Source organism: Hetaerina americana, unplaced genomic scaffold (assembly GCF_022747635.1).
Source record: "Hetaerina americana unplaced genomic scaffold, ioHetAmer1.1.p SCAF_7, whole genome shotgun sequence".
Taxonomy (NCBI): Eukaryota; Metazoa; Arthropoda; class Insecta; order Odonata; family Calopterygidae; genus Hetaerina; species Hetaerina americana.
Window position 1 is genome coordinate 29,286,706 of NW_027287316.1, and position 16,407 is coordinate 29,303,112.

Sequence of the window (16,407 nt, forward strand, 5' to 3'; positions counted from 1 at the left end):
GAATAATTATTAGCTCTTTTTGCATCGTTTTAACATTCAGATCACGCCAAGATTAACTTTGCATTTGAGGATGACTCAGGAATATCGCGCAAATGGAGCCTGGGGAAATTTTTCCTTGCGTTCTAGTTCCCTATGAGGTGATAAAAATGATTGAATACATTTTATGAAATGATTAAATTATTAATTAAATGAATTATTTTTAATTTTTAAAGAGAAAAATTCAAGAGGATCTGCTAGTATCCTTACAAGGTTCCTTTTTTTTCGAAATAATAATGTGCGCTTTCCCCCACTTAATATCTCTGACGTAATGGAACTCCCCACTAACCAATCACTCGATCCCAAGCGACTGGTTTACAGAATTGACTTTACGAAACTAGGAATGATCTTAACGTTGTTAAGCGTTAAATGATGTAACCACAGTATTGTTGAAGACTAGAGAGTAAGCAATGTTAAGTTCCACAGAGCAAAATTTATAAAAACTGTACCACCGGTCTCGCTAATTTTGGCATCCTCAGGCAAGTGTGTCACAGTCACAGGGCTTGTGACGCATAGGCATCGGCGGATATACATTTTAATGAATTCCGCCTTGTGGAACTCAACCAAACGTAATGTGTATTATTCAATAGACATGACCCATGAAATACGGAATATTTGTTTAATTCAGGTGTGGGGAAAACAAAAATATCAACAATATTCAATCATATGATAATTCTCACATGAATCCGAGTGGAGTTTAAATGTAACTTTATCAACCACGTTTTCGGAAAAAAACTAATTTAAAATTTTAAACTTTGACGTAATTCAAGACGTTAGAAGGGGAGTTAAAATGTAATGGATGGTTAAGGAGAACTTTGTTGGATAATTTTATTCTCGAGAGCCCATTACCATGAGGTATATTAAAGAGGGAAACTTTTTTATTTAATTTTAGATTCTTCTATTTCAAGAGATACGTACTAACTTTTTATATTTTCTTGACAAATATAGTTAAGCTCAATAAATTTCCAGTTCCATAAATATTTTCGGATAATATGCTCATGGCGTAACCAATGTAATCGATGTCAGAAAGCTGCCTCGCGTAGTATAGAAATTAATGGAACAATAGATTTCTGAGTTATTGCATTCTAAATATTTTATTGCTCTCCCATCGCTTAGGAAGAAATACATGAAATATTCACATAGTTCATTTCAGAAATGTAGTTAATCAATTGCGGAAAATTATTGCAGGACATCAGTAGCATGTGTGCATTTGCCATCGATTAGCGGTATCAATAGTTTCACTCCCTACTTTTCCCGTCCAATAACGGTGGCTGAGGAGAAGCTGATAAAAAATGTGGCGACCTTAACCGTGTTCAAGTTTCGATTTGATTCCGGAAGTGCTTTTCAATAATTCGAGGCCTGACGTGATTTTTAAACAAAGGAGAAATGCCCTTGTGTGAGACATCTCTCTGGGCCTGGCATCAATCATGTATCCGCAAACGGAGATTTAGTAGGCCAAGGCCAGTGCTTCAGATTTCATTCCCTCAAAAGAACTCTTTTATCTCGCAAATTGAAAGATATTCATTCAGTGAAGTCTGCTTTTAAGGTTTTTGATTTTCTTCAAATATGTTTTGGGAATAATATGTTTTGCATTAACAATTAAATCCAACGAACAAAACTATTTTGAAGAGGAAATGCTAATTACGTAATATCCGTGGGACAAATCTGAGAATCCTACGTGAGTTAATTTTTTTCGCTTCAAAATTTAACTAGGAAGGAAAATCAATAAAATAAAGATATTCAATATCCAATTCAAAATTCAATCAGTATCAATCACAGTAATAAACGTGGAAGTTGGTTTGATAGGTAAGCGTAGGCTTTACCTAATATTAAGCCCAACGGCTAGTGTGATAGTCGTACTTAAGGGTAGGTGGGTCGATTCCTATACCTGTGCCTCCAGCAGTTTCCAATTTTATTAAATCATATCTGTACATTTCATTTCTATATTTTCCAAAGTCTCGTCTTATTATTTTATCCCAGAACATCACCCAAACTTTGCAAATGAACTTGAGATGACAAATAAGCATATGCATTTTACTATTTTACACTGAATTGATTTAGGCTCTTGAAACCTCATGTTCAGAAACACCGAAAACGATTATAATTTTCCTCTTATATAATTGAGTTGATAATATACAGTTGACTCTTTTCAACTTAAATGTTTATGATCTTTGGCACTTACGCCCTGGTAAATCTTCTTGCCTGCATCCCTCTTTATTTGGCCGATGTCTTTTTCCCTAGGCCATCTTCAAGGTGGAAATACTCGCATCTAATTCACCTTCTACTTTATTATTTACAAATGCGTTATCTCTCAAGGTAGGTCCATTCATCTGGTTCTTCTTTTCCTTATGGTGCTCCATGTGTCCTTTCCCTCTTCTAATATTCTGTACAATTCTACAATTCTAATTCTTTATCTGTCCATTTAGTATTGCACATTCGCCACCAGCACCAAGTTTCGGAGACTTCTACTCTCCTCTTGTCTAAGTTTCCCTCGTTCCAAGTCTCTGATCCATGCATTGGTACACTCCACCAATACGTTTTCACAAACTCCTTTCTTGTTTGTAGTCCTACTTTATTTGAGCTTTGAAGTTGCCCTTTTATCAGAGATACCATTTTACGATAGCTCGAAATTTTCTGCACCTAATATCCATAGAGTTTTTCCATTCCAAGTATGGTCCTTCTGAGGTAATTGAGAGCTTCCTCTTGTTTTAATATCTCTCCTCCCGGAGCAACGCCATAAGCTTTCCTCTTTTGCACATTTTGTTTTTTTAAATTTTATTTTTAAATTATATTCATGCAATACTTAAGCCATCGTATTCAAGGATGTTTTCAAGTCTTCTCGATTCCCTACTTTAACTGAGTTATTCGCATTGTGTTAATGATAATTTTTTTCTCCGTTCACTTTGATTCCTTTTATGCCGGTTCCTTGTGATTCCATTATTGCCTCTTCTAAGAACATGTTGAGCATCGCCGGTGAGAGATTGCATCCTAGTCTAACACCTTTATTTTAGAAGTTATTTTTCTTCCGGCTTTCATTTTCACTGTGGCGACTTGGTTCTTTTAATATTTTAGATGGTTATTTTGTCGTTGCAATCCATTCCAAGTTTTCCCAGTAGCCTGCACATATTATTTGACTCAACTTTCGAACGTTTTCTCCATTTCCACGAGTGCTACCCACATAGTATTGTTGACATGTGTAATTTTCTCACTGAAATCTTTAGCCTAGGTAGTCTCTCCTTCATACTGCCTTAATCCGATTTTGTTTTACTATTAGTTTCCTTCAATATTTGCTCAATCTGTCGTCTGATATTCTCATTACTATTTTGGATGCATGTGAAACTAGGCTCAAGTTTAAATTTTCCTTGCATTTATTGGTTCTCATTTTCCATGAAATATATAGGGTTGGTTTTGTTTCTTCATTGAGCAAAATCTAAAAGACGTCCTTTCTTTCTTAGTACCGGGTGTCATCAATTAATGGAAAGATAGAGGCCAAAATTTTGAAATAGTATTTCGGGTATTACCGGGTATCGAATGTATTCAAGTCGTTTATCCTTGCTGCGGAATTTTGGTGAGTTTCAGTTCAATAAGGAAGTGGAGACGCGCTGGAATGTAAAGATCTAATGTCCATTCGTCCATAGGAAGCGATGAGTCAGTGTTGCTTCTTTCATTACTTAAGCTGCTACCTTGAGGGAATTAACTCTCCCATTTGCTAGATCTGTTGGTAGAGTAGGATTTATTATGTTAATGGAGGTGCTGAGAATGCATCCCATTACCTATTGGATGATTCGCCAATAGACTTGTTTTCAAGAACTCAAGATTGATTTCCTTCTTGGCCACTTGAGTTCCTTTATTTCTGCCCAGTGTTTCGTAATCAGTTTCGTCCAGGATTTTTCAATTACTTTGACTTGAGTGGAAGGTACGTACGGAATATTTAGTGTGCAATTTTAAACTTTGAACATTCTGTCATCTTACAATAACAACTAAACTGGCCAATGTAATCTACTAATCCTGAACCACAACCTGCGACGTTTGTCGAAATTAACTGCACTTTTTGTGCTTCAGTATCTCTTTATAGAGAGTAATTTGCATTGAAATTTCTCCTTAAAGTTAAAGTTCTCGTTTTTCAAAATATTAGTTTCTTTCGCCTTAAAGTATTTTTTGCCGTGTCGTGTCACCCGGAGAACCTTTCTTCTTTCATTGTGACGATGTAAACCTAAGTAAGTCATTCTCCTAGCCTCGGGAGTAGTCAAAGAAATGTCGGAAAAATTATTTAAATATGATAGGTCAGAACGACATTTGCATATGTTACCTCATGACAACGGCAACGACAAAAAAACAACATGCAAAAAAAATATTGTCACGACGTGTCATAATCATGAAAATATCAGGATAGTTAGTCACAGAACAGCCCATTTCATTCTCATAGAAATAAAGTTTAGTGAGGTTTGGTTTTGTTGCTCCAAACTTAATTTCTTAACAGTTTGAGCATTTTTCGTCAGTGAAATGATTACCTATAACATATCATGGCAAGATTTTCACCTTTTTCAATCCTTGACACTTCTGGCTCTGGAGCGTCGTAAAACGAAAACAAAACTGTGAAGTAATCGCGTTTAGAAATACGAAAACAGCAACCATACGACGGTTGACCCTTTTAAACGCATATTCATCATTGTGATCGGGAAAATAGTTGTGGCGTGCACACCCTCACGCGCTGGAATACGGGACATCGTCACGTCGAAGCTGAAGATGGACGGACTGGCTTTGGGTCGTTGAACTGAGGGAAATATTTCAGTATAAAAAAATCGTAAAGAAAATCCAACTCCTCAAAAGATAGGAGGAAATCTCCGTGCAATAAGAGGATTCTTTTAGTTCAAAGAGAGCTCTGGATAACGTGTCGAGATCTGTTATCGGTTTCGTGTTTCTATCCACAAATATGAGGAGTTGGATAGGCACGTTCTTTCCCCCGTAAGGAGCGTAACTCCCCCTTGACCTCTATCTGATCACATCAAAGAGGAGCCGTTCCACCACGTAGGATCTCCCGCTAGCATGCTCCTAGGCAATCGGCAGGGAATGCTGGAAGGTTCAATTTGAAGATCGCAAAGGTACATGCTGCGGACCAACGCTTAGAGTACGCACAGATTCTGTTTCGCTATGAGGATGAGTGGACCTAAATTGCAGCTGGTCAACTCGAAAGGCTTCCGGATTCCACGATCTTAGTTAAGGGTAAGGGGTTTGGCGTAAAAGCATAGGGCATCAGCCATAGAAATCCAAATTCTCTTTCCTTTCGATGCAAAGAAGCTCAGCTCTTATTCTGACCATTACGTGATGGGGATTTTTTATTACTATTCGGGGTTGATCGTGCTAGTATGCGCAAGGATAAATCAGGATAGCTGAGTATACAACGATTGACCCTTTTTTCTTCATAAAAATGTTTGTTACGTATTCGAAAAATTATTTAATTTGGCCAATATAAATGGAAGTTTTAGTGGATGATACGCGGATAAAAGCTATATTTTTTGTGATAACAAATAATATGCAGTTTTATACGGGTCCCCTTCAAGACCTATGGTTAGTCACAGGTACTTTGGGTGTGACTAGAATATGTAAACTTGATACTTAAATTGTATTTGTAGACAGAATAAATGATTTTCCTTTTGGTGAAGCTTCTCTTGAATTCGAGATGTGTGCAGTTTTTATTAAATGTTACAAAAACGGCATGTGATGCTTCATTATTGTTATAGATTAGAGTTTATAATATTCTTGGTTCTTTTTTTAGGGAGTCCCTTTTCATTTCATGATTGTTTTTAGTTATTTCTGTGGAAATTCAACTTTTCCGTGGAGAAAACTTATGAGAGTGTATGTCTTACAATGTTTTCTATGATGAGGATCCTTTCTTGCTTACGGTGCTAGCGTTCAGAGCAGTTATAACCTGTGGAGGAACGACTCCTTGACTTTGCGTGTACTTTGAATATCTAATTAATTTTTAAATTTAAATTAAACTCTTGCGACTTTAGCTCTAATGATAAGATATTAGTTTACTAATTTTTCAGGTAAACGGAAGTGTCAGTGACTTCCATTTACTTCAGTTTTCATAATTTATTACACTTATTTGCATAAGTGTTTTCCTAAAGCGGTAGTTTAATGAGACTGGTGCGATGTCATTAAGACTAAGAGAAGTGTTGATAAAAATGTTTAGGAATCATTACTTGAGCAGCTAGTAACTGGAAGGTACCTGCATATGAATGAAAAAAGCTAGAAATATAGTCTCATCAAAACAAATTTAAGTCACTGATTATTGCAATAGATTCTTAATTTGTTTGAAAACAACAAAATTAATTACAACAAAAAATCTATAATGCAGCTTAAAAAAAACTTCCCAAAAAAAGATTTTTATACAGTGATATTTGGTATCCGGAATATTTCTTGAGAAAATAAACGTCATTGATGTATTTTGCATGTTTCGAGGTAAGGTCTAATTTTTTATCACTGGAATAAGTGCAATGTGTTTCATACCAGTTGCATTCTTTTCTCGTCGCCATACTCCGAAAGCAAAATATATTGCACAAAGCCAAATAAAGCATTTCTGTTTTCTGGTCGATCTGCGTGCTTGATTGATTTCAGATCGAAAAGCGGTTACATACGAACACGCAAATGCCACGGAAATTTGATCACGATTGGAGAAAAGCCTCGCATTGCGGGGTCAGTCCTTGAGAAACGTCCCCTTCCCGGAGTACGAGTAATTCTTATGCATAAAGTCCCACCTCGAGTCATGTCAACAGCCTCCGTGAGAAGGCCATCATTCTCTCGCTTACAACTCTGGAACTCATCTTGTGGTGGATAAGTCAGAAATTTGCAATTAAATGGCTATTGCATGCGCAATATTGGTTTCAGGACGTGGCTCCCTGGTTGTAAAGTATCCGCAGACACGAAAGACGTTCATCCTTAGAAAATAGTGTGAGGCAATTTTCTTCGTGCGTTATTTAAAAAAATAACGGCTCGATTGCATGAAACTCAAGTGGTAAATCATTACACAGAAGAAAAGGTATAAACTCTTTCTGTTAAATTATTACGGTTAATCTCCGGTAGCCTAGGGTTTGATTATTAAATCCTATAATTTTTATTATTAATATATATATATATATATATATATATATATATATATATATTTATTTATTAAATCATTTAATATAGATTAATAAGCCTCTATAGTTTGATCAATAAGTTCCTTCCTGTGTTGCCGTGAATTTGATATTTCGTAGCATAGACGAAGAAAGAAAAATTGATTAAAAGGTCGAATTTCTTTGGGCATGTTCATAATTTTTTTATCCTTTTACATCAATAAATCTATTTCGCAGTTCTACTTTTTATTGCCATCTTCAGAAACTATTTATCAAATCTATTTACCAAGAAGAGTAAATACATCATTTCGTTCGTCATAGATTGTCCTATTTCTGCTCGGAAATTTTTACTGCAGACAGTGTATAGAGTTAATAAAGTCTCTCTAGTAGATTTCGTCTGTTCGTCGAAGTATTACGATTGTCCGTCTTCGACGGCAGTATCTTTGTCAAATAATGCAGACGGGCACACGGCCGAAAACGCCTTGTAGTATCAAAGGACGCGCTCCTCATCCCATCTTATCTTCCACGCGGCCCACGACATTTTTCCAACGCCCCAAGCGTTGGGGCAGGTCGCGGGAGTCCAAGATACGCCTCGGGCTGCTTTTTTCCTTTGTCTGAGACCACTTTTCCGTCAGTCCTTTTCCCAAGTATCTCACCGACCCACTGACCCCACGAAGCCGCCCCTCTCCCTTTCGCCTCCGTCGCTGAGCGGCACAAAGCGTATAGAGTAGGCACGTGGACGCACTTCCGTCTGGGACTTGGGCAGCGCGATATCTTCGATGTTGAACATCGCACTCCTGCGTGGTCTGCTTAGACGAATAGGCGTTCTTGCTATAATCTCAACGGAAATCGAAACATTGCTATGGTCAACTGAGCGCATGAATTTTTGATATTACCTAAGTTTGTATTCTCAGTCCCACCACATGTTCTCATTAAAAATAAAACAATAAATCAAAAATGTGATTTTGAGTAATATTTAACGAAGTAATCCTGTGGTGTCTTTCACCGAATGTTTAATGCCAAGTTTTAATTTTCAGACTAACTGTCAAGTGCTATCACAATATTATGCAAAACAAAATTTTGTTATTATCAGCAGTCCACAGATCAAGTAAGCGCCTCTATGGACCCAGGAACCAAACACTCCCACGCTTCCAAGACTCATCTAACATAGCAAGTTCTACGTAAGAGTATTAATTGCAGCCTCGGCGAGGTGGAAGTAATTTAGTCATGCGATAACCATAGAGCTATACCACCGTTAGCAGTGAATGCTCCCATTAGTTTCACCAATGCGGTAGAAGACAGGACAATTAGTGCACGTAGCTTCCTCATTGAGAGCCCTTAAATTTGTCTGATCCTAATTGGGTGGCCAGTTAGGATATGTGCGGTGTTAAATGCATTAGTGGGGAAGGCAACGGGAAATCACCTTATTTACCCCATGACAACGATAGGCACAAGTACAAGGATAATTAGTCCTGGCATCTACGGGATCTGGCTCACTGAGGTAATTGGCCAGCAGCGGGGGAGGAAAGACTAATCAGCGGACGAAATCCTTGCTAAGCCAAATCGGCAGGATCTCATCTTTCAATATGAAATCAGATACTAAATCAATTCAACATGGAAGGCCAACACTTGCTACACGTTAGTAGTCATTGTCAAAATATTTGACGAGGATTGCAAACAGAAACCACTCGACCAATATTAAAGCCTTAAAATAAATTATTAACGTTGATAAAAATAATTTCTTTAGCGCTGAAAGTACACAGTAAATTAAATGTTATCCGTTACGTTAGTTACTAGTCCAAATCGATCGAACTCACTTGCTTATCGACTTGGACGGTGGCTACTTCATTCAAGTAACGAAACCAATCTTGGTATGCAGTGAATTCTTATTGAAGAGCTCGATTGATACATGTAAAAGTTGGTCTCTACACAGTTCACCACTATATTAACCCTCGATACGTCTTATTGGCATCTATAACCACATTATATTAGGGTTATATTGTTGGCTGTTTGATAATTACAATTAAACGTGGCTATGTCGCTTAGTCTTAGCGCGCTGGCGATCATGCACCGAGAGAACAAGCGCGGATCGGCCACCTTGGTGTGAGAGCCAAATGAAAGGTTTCCCTGCACTCGATGCTTAGTGAAATCTCTCGTCTCGACCCAATTTTCGGTTTCCATTAATATCGGAGGCTTTAGAACGCATAACTCACTGTGGGAATGCACCTTTCCACATTATTACTTGATCCATAGTATGACACTGCCGAAGGTCGTGTCATCGGAAATTTACTCCGAACTCTCCCTAATAACTGCCCTGTGTATGATGTTTACTGCAAAATCAAGTACAACCGCAGGGCACGTAGCAGTGAATACTCAATTAATACTATGTATTAATTAAATTGTAGCACATCTAAGTTTTAAAAAACTGTTAAAATTCTTCATTTGCGTTCTCATTCTCGTACTTAGCTTTATTTCAGAGCAAAGCCAAAAGTAAATTTGGAAACCTTACTGTAGGATTAATAGTTAGTCATCTTTTTTCGGGATTTAGAACGGTATCATATGCTTAGTAATGTTTTGAAAATGAGCTTTCAGATTAATGGAATTTTAACTCAAAACATTTTGGCATTAGAAAATGGATTTTTTTGCTCTTTACGCATTTAGGAGAATAAGCGTTATGGAACCGAATAACAATTTGATAATGAACAGGTAGAATTATTTTTAATCTTTGGATAAAAGGTCTAAATGACATTTTCTAGGAATCAACGGTGTTTACAGTGACTTTCAAATGACAGAAAAATTGAAATATCAATCGCACTCTCCTCAATTTGAGTCAAATAGTGGGCAGTGGCTTATATTTTTTCATTTTTCTAATGGTGGAAAGCACAACTTCTAATTTTTTCTACGAATCAAATAATGACTTCCCAAAACAACTAGTAATTCACGCTTTGGCTCCCGAAAATACCAACAAAAACATCATTGACTTTCGCCACCGCTTCGTGATTTTTTCTTTTTGGTTTTACGTATTCCCTGCTTGTAATGGTGATGAGCTATGAGTATTATAAAGGGATATTCAAATATATTGAAGGGTATTCGTGATAGTCTTCAATGTACATCTACACCTAAATAATACCCCGCAAGCCGCCGCAAGGGCGTGTGGCGGGGGGTGTTAGGTCACCAACCGTAAAAAGGAACAATACCACATGCAAAACAACAACATGGAAAATTACAACCACAGCAGCGCACACACTCATTCAAAAATCCCTTCATCCAATACTCATGCAAACACAAATGCCATGAATCAACAAACAACTGCACCCCAGGATGCAGCACGAAAGCCATCCAACGACACGCAAGCCAGGACACAACAAGCAAGAATGTGAAACACCAATACCACATGAAAATGAACCACAAAAACACTCTACCTCCTGAGGGGACTGTAAAAGGCAGGGAATGCGACCCAACGTTGCAGATAGCAGGAATTTCCCCCCGCGGAGAGGGACGAGGGATTGAAAGGGAGACTTACAAACAGAGGAACAGAACACTAATGAGGTCATTCGGAAAGAATGATGATTCTATGGGTTATAATACAAAACACAGGAGGTTATTGGAAAAGCATGCATTTAAGTAGAACTAATTATTCTTTAGACGCTGAGGGTGGCAAGTGGAATTTTTGCTATCTATAACCCTGCAGTTGCTATCCCTTATTGTCCGTGGGAGGAAGGAGTCCTTGAGTCTGCTCGTTCTGGCATCTATTTCCCGAATTTTATATGCATGATCCAAGCGACCAATGTATGTAGGAGTATGAATAATTTGCGAGACCTCGGTGCTGAAACATGCGGATCTGAATTTATTTCATAATTTCAATCTTGCATTGAATCGTCTCTCTTCTAATGATTCCCACCCCAAATCCATGAGCATTTCGGTGACGCTTTGCGTTTTATCGTAAGAATTTTTTACAAAACGGGCTGCCCGGCGTTGAACCTTTTCTATTTCTCGAATGAGGCCTTTTTCACTCGGATCCCACACGCTACATGCGTATTCTAAATGAGGCCTTACAAGAGCGTGGTAACAACGTTCCTTGACCTTCGAGTCACATTTTCCGACAACGCGTCGAATGAATCCCAATTTTTTATATGCTTGACCGCAGACTTTACGTATGTGAGTCCCCCAAGTTAAGTCTTTTGTGAATGTAACACCTAGGTATTTTACCGTGTCAACTACTGGTAGGTCAACTCCTGCTAATTTGTAAACAAATCCCGTTGATCTTTTAAAGAAATTTACCACCGAACATTTATTATAATTTAGTGTCAATCCCCGATTAGAACACCATTTAGTAATGCAATCTTAATCCTGTGCTAGAATAAAACGATCCTCATCCCCAGATATCTCCCGATAGATACCGTGTCATCCGCGAACATCCTAATTTTACTTTTCACTTCACGGTTCAAATCGTTAACAACAATCAATAAAAGCAACGGCCCGATTACACTTCCCTGAGGTACCCCCAACGTGACTTAAACGCTGTCGGAACTAGCGCCATCAAGGACTACCCTCTGTTCCCGCTCTGAAAGAAAATCTTTAACCCAATTTATTGCGCCCTTGTTTATACCCGCGACCTTTAATTTATGAATGAGTTTACCATGGTGGTACTGTGCAGGGGTTAGGTTGATTGAGAAGGAATCTCAATCTGGTTCCAATAAAGTCGATAAATAAATAAATATGATCGCACACTATGCGAGCACCTCCCCCTCACCCTCCGCGGACGTGTCTGCTGAAACGGCCCCGGGTGGGAAACGTGGTGGCTTCGCTCTCCTTGCCCACCGGCCAGACCCGGCCACTTACGTCCCTCTTGGCGCTCCTTTCGCAAGGTGATCCCCGGTCTATAAACTCACCCCTCCCCTCCCCCGCCCACCCTCATGCGCAATCGTGACAATGAGCCCGCAGGAAGGAAGCGTGTGCTGACGACCTTCGCCTGCCTCTTCGTATGCGCGTCGTCGGAGGCAAAAGACTTGACTTCCGTTTCTGTTTATGTATTAATTTTTTTCACTTTCGGTTTCAATTTAACCGTTAAAGATGGCCAGTACCATCCGCCAACATAATCTCCTGGGTCACATGTTCTAGTTCTTATTGGAGGCAAATGTTACCGATTTCAATTGCTGGCACTAGTCTTAAATGAAAATATACTCAAAAAAATGATAATAGGAACGGTACTTCCGATGCAATAAATAGAAATATTCCTCATCGTAACCAGGTAAATGCAGACCTGGTGTGCAATCATTTTATTCTTCCCTCTCTAGAAATATCTCTTCATCATTGAAATATTGTTATTGTAACGATTAGTAATCTTGAAGTACACTGCATTGTCGGGTTTCACCGCGTCGTTGTTTGATTCAGACAACAGTTTCGCCGAAGTTGCATTCGGCGTCTTCAGGTCGAAAACCTACGCAGCCATATACGATTAGTAATCTTATAATTACTAATTGTATTCAACGCAGATGAAATCACTTTTTTGGTCCTGTTGCTGCGATAGCTCCCGTTAAGGGTCATGGTTTTTTATGTGTGATATAATGTCACAAATCTGTCATGTTTTGGTTCATGGTATTCTCAATATTTGCTATGCCTCGTGTTTGAAAGATATACGAGCTCGTATGAAGTGCTTACTGAATTAATTTTGGCTATTCTTGTGGAACACACATCATTTTAAGTCATTTTTTTGATGCACTAACTTCCTGAATAAAGAGGGTCCAAGGATAAAAAACATCGAGAAAAGTAGGCCTAGTTTCAAACGAGTAGCCAACTAAAATAGTCGAGTTAGTGTTGCAGTAGTTTGAAATTCAATGGCTCTTGATTCGAATCCCGCCTAGGGCGTTGGTGACGCGTTATCCTCGGAAAGAAAGCCTTTGGAGCATCTCGAACGGAAATTCACTCGTGTTTTAAAGGAAATGGGCCAAGAAGATGAGAGTCAATGGCCTACCCAACGGACCTGGCACTCTTATTTCCAAAAAGAGAGACAGAAAGAGAGATTGAATAACGTGTAACTGAATTAGGGACGGAATTACAAATTTGAACCTCTATTTTTTGAGGAAAGTGAAGGCATAATTTGGTCAAAACGAATTAGTTCACCTACTCTCTTTTTTCTGGATTTCCAAGACAGTGAAAAATTTTAAAGCGAGGCCTGTAAAAGCACGGCATGCAAAAGTTATGCTATTTTCTCCTGGAACAAAAAATTTTCAGTTGCTTTACTGTATTAATATTTGGCAAAGATAAGTACTCAAAAACAGCTCTTACAGAAGTATGTACAGAAAACCTTTCGCAGTTAAATGGTATATATCTTTTATATTCTGCTCTACAACTAGAATTAGGAAATCTTTTCATTATTTTTCGTGACCTTCAGCTAAAAGAGCTGAACTTTTAAATCGACATCGGCATTGTATATAATGGGTAAGTTAAACATGATCATGTAAGAAGGTCAATGCTAGACTGAAGGAGAATAAACACTTAATCTCATTTACTGACGCATCAAGTACACTGGGATATATAGCACAAGGAAAACAAAAGCAATACAATATTGCGTCATGAATTTATCGTCCTCTTTATTTGTAGTTTGCGTTATAGATGTTACCCATGCGTTTTCTAGAGACTCGGCCGTCAACTGAAATGACAAGGAAGAAAATATTTACTCGAAAAAATTAATTGACCACCCTTCGTTTTCATTGATAAAATTCAATTGATGAGCAAGGTGTCTTCGCTGGAAATCAGTATCATCTCCTGATAATGATACGCTGGTACACATGTCCTTTGATTACATTTTAAGAGAACATGTATTGTTATATCTTAACCTTTAACATCTCAATCGTAAAGGGATCCTCAGCATTCGACCCGGAAACAGTTATTTTTGAATTATTCAGTCTAAATGCATTGACATGTTGCCATCTAAACTGAGGTGTTAATTTTAGTAGTCAAATAGTCTCGCATATTTACCTCGCCTCGTATACCGCTTGGAGTAAAAGGAGCCATGATGGGGCATGCAGAAGAAGAGAAGGGGTGGCACAATGCATATTGCATTACTTTACCATCCGAAATTTTTATACTAATGGTATTAGTGGAATTGATGCATATAAATACAGAGTACGCAGTTCCATGCGTTTTAGGTAAAACTGACGACGCGACAAAAGTGCCTCGTACTAGGATGTGGGGGGGGGGGGGGGGAATTCGAGAAAATTCGGAAGGAATGGCGTTTGAAAGGGAAGAGGGGTCAAAATATTTGCTCCATTAATTTTCACACAGGAGTTGAGCTGGTATCGGGGCGATAATTTTTCCCAAATACCCTCCCCCGAAAATAATTCTTTCAAACGTGAAAACGCGTGCAGTCGTTGAATATGATAAATATTAATTTCCAGGAAGACGAAGAAGATTTTCACTTGCTCGTGATGACCACAGCAGCCTTGGGATTCCGAAAAGCCACTTATTGGTTAACGTTTGTCAGGGACCGAATATTCACTTAGTGCTTTAAGAAATAAATATACCTACACGCAGCTTGTAATCCGCGATCTTGGGAAAATTCGGTGGCAGCAACACTCAGCCTACTTGTTCCTGATGACAATAAATTTTTCCACAGACTCCTTTGTTGTACGAGAAGTCATATTATTTCATTTTACGTTGTCATATTATATCGGTGATCTAATATTTGTCTATATGTTTAATTTAAGAAAGACACCATAATCACTTGTGATCAATCCTAAGATTGATTTGATGGAGCTCTCTACTCAATTCTTCCATTTCGCAAGCCTCTTTTTGTCGGCTAATTTCTTCTCTTTGACGTTTTTTATTTTTTTCCACGCATCTCATCCCGGGCTTTCATCTCTATCCCTTCTTATCAGAGTTTTCATCACAGTCTACATTCACGAAAATTTTCATCATCTCCTTTTCCTCTAGCTCATTTTAAAATTCCACTTGCCACCCTCAGCGTCTAAAAAATAATTAGTTGTATTTAAATGCATGCTCTTCCACTAACCTTATGTGTTTTTTTATAATAACCCATTCTTTCCGAATGACCTCATTCGTGTTCTGTTCATCTGTTTTTAAGTTTCCCTTTCAATCCCTCGTCCCTCTCCGCGGGGGGAAATTCCTGCTACCTGCAACGTTGGGTCGCATTCCCTGCCTTTTACAGACTCTTTGTGGGTAGAGTGTTTCGTGGTGCATTTTCATGTGGTAGTGATGTTTCAATTTCTTGCTTGTTGTGTCCTGGCTTCCGTGTTGTAGGATGGCTTTCGTGCTGCATCATGGGGTGCAGTTTTTTTAGTTGTTTTGCGGTATATGTGTTTGCATGAGTATTGGATGAAGGGATTTTTGCATGAGTGTGTGCGCTGCTGTGGGTGTAATTTTCCGTGTTGTTTTTTTTCATGTGGTATTGTTCCTTTTTACGGTTGGTGACCTAACACCCCCCGCCACACGCCCTTGCGGCGGCTTGCGGGGTATTGCATATATATATATATATATATATATATATATATATATATATATATATATATATATATATCTTCGACATAGAACGCTCTTCGGCGACGCACAAATATAGAAAAACGCAGATGTAGATTTTTAGACCATAGAGACACAAAGAAAGGACACTCACGATATGTTATTTGACATTTCGACGGCTCGGCCGTCGTCTTCAGAATGGCGTCCTCGGGGAAGAGCGGAGAGGACATGTGCGGGGGAGAGGTGGGGGAAGGAGAGGTAAGGGACCAAGAGGAAATGAACATCTACATCTGTGTTTATATATATATATATTCACACAATATATATACATTTATATTTATATATATATACGCATATATATATATATATATATATATATATATATATATACATACATATATATATATACATATATATATATATATATATATACATATATATATATATATATATATATATATATATATGTGTGTGTTTGTGTGTGTGTTTGAGGTGCTAATTTATAATTAATCCCTTATGAAACACCCATTCTTCACGTGCCACGATATGCGGTGGAGAGAAATATCAGGCATGAAGCAAATGAGGAAAGGGCCACTAATTGACACAAATGAAAAGTCAAAGAATGAACAGACAAGGCGCCAACTCTGATGACAGCACTTCCTTGGTCTCCTTTTGGCATGATTCAACCCCATATAACGTCAACAAATCAGGAAATCTTTCAATCGGAGAATGTCATGGATATTGAGCAGATATGTGACGCACTAAGACCCAAAAT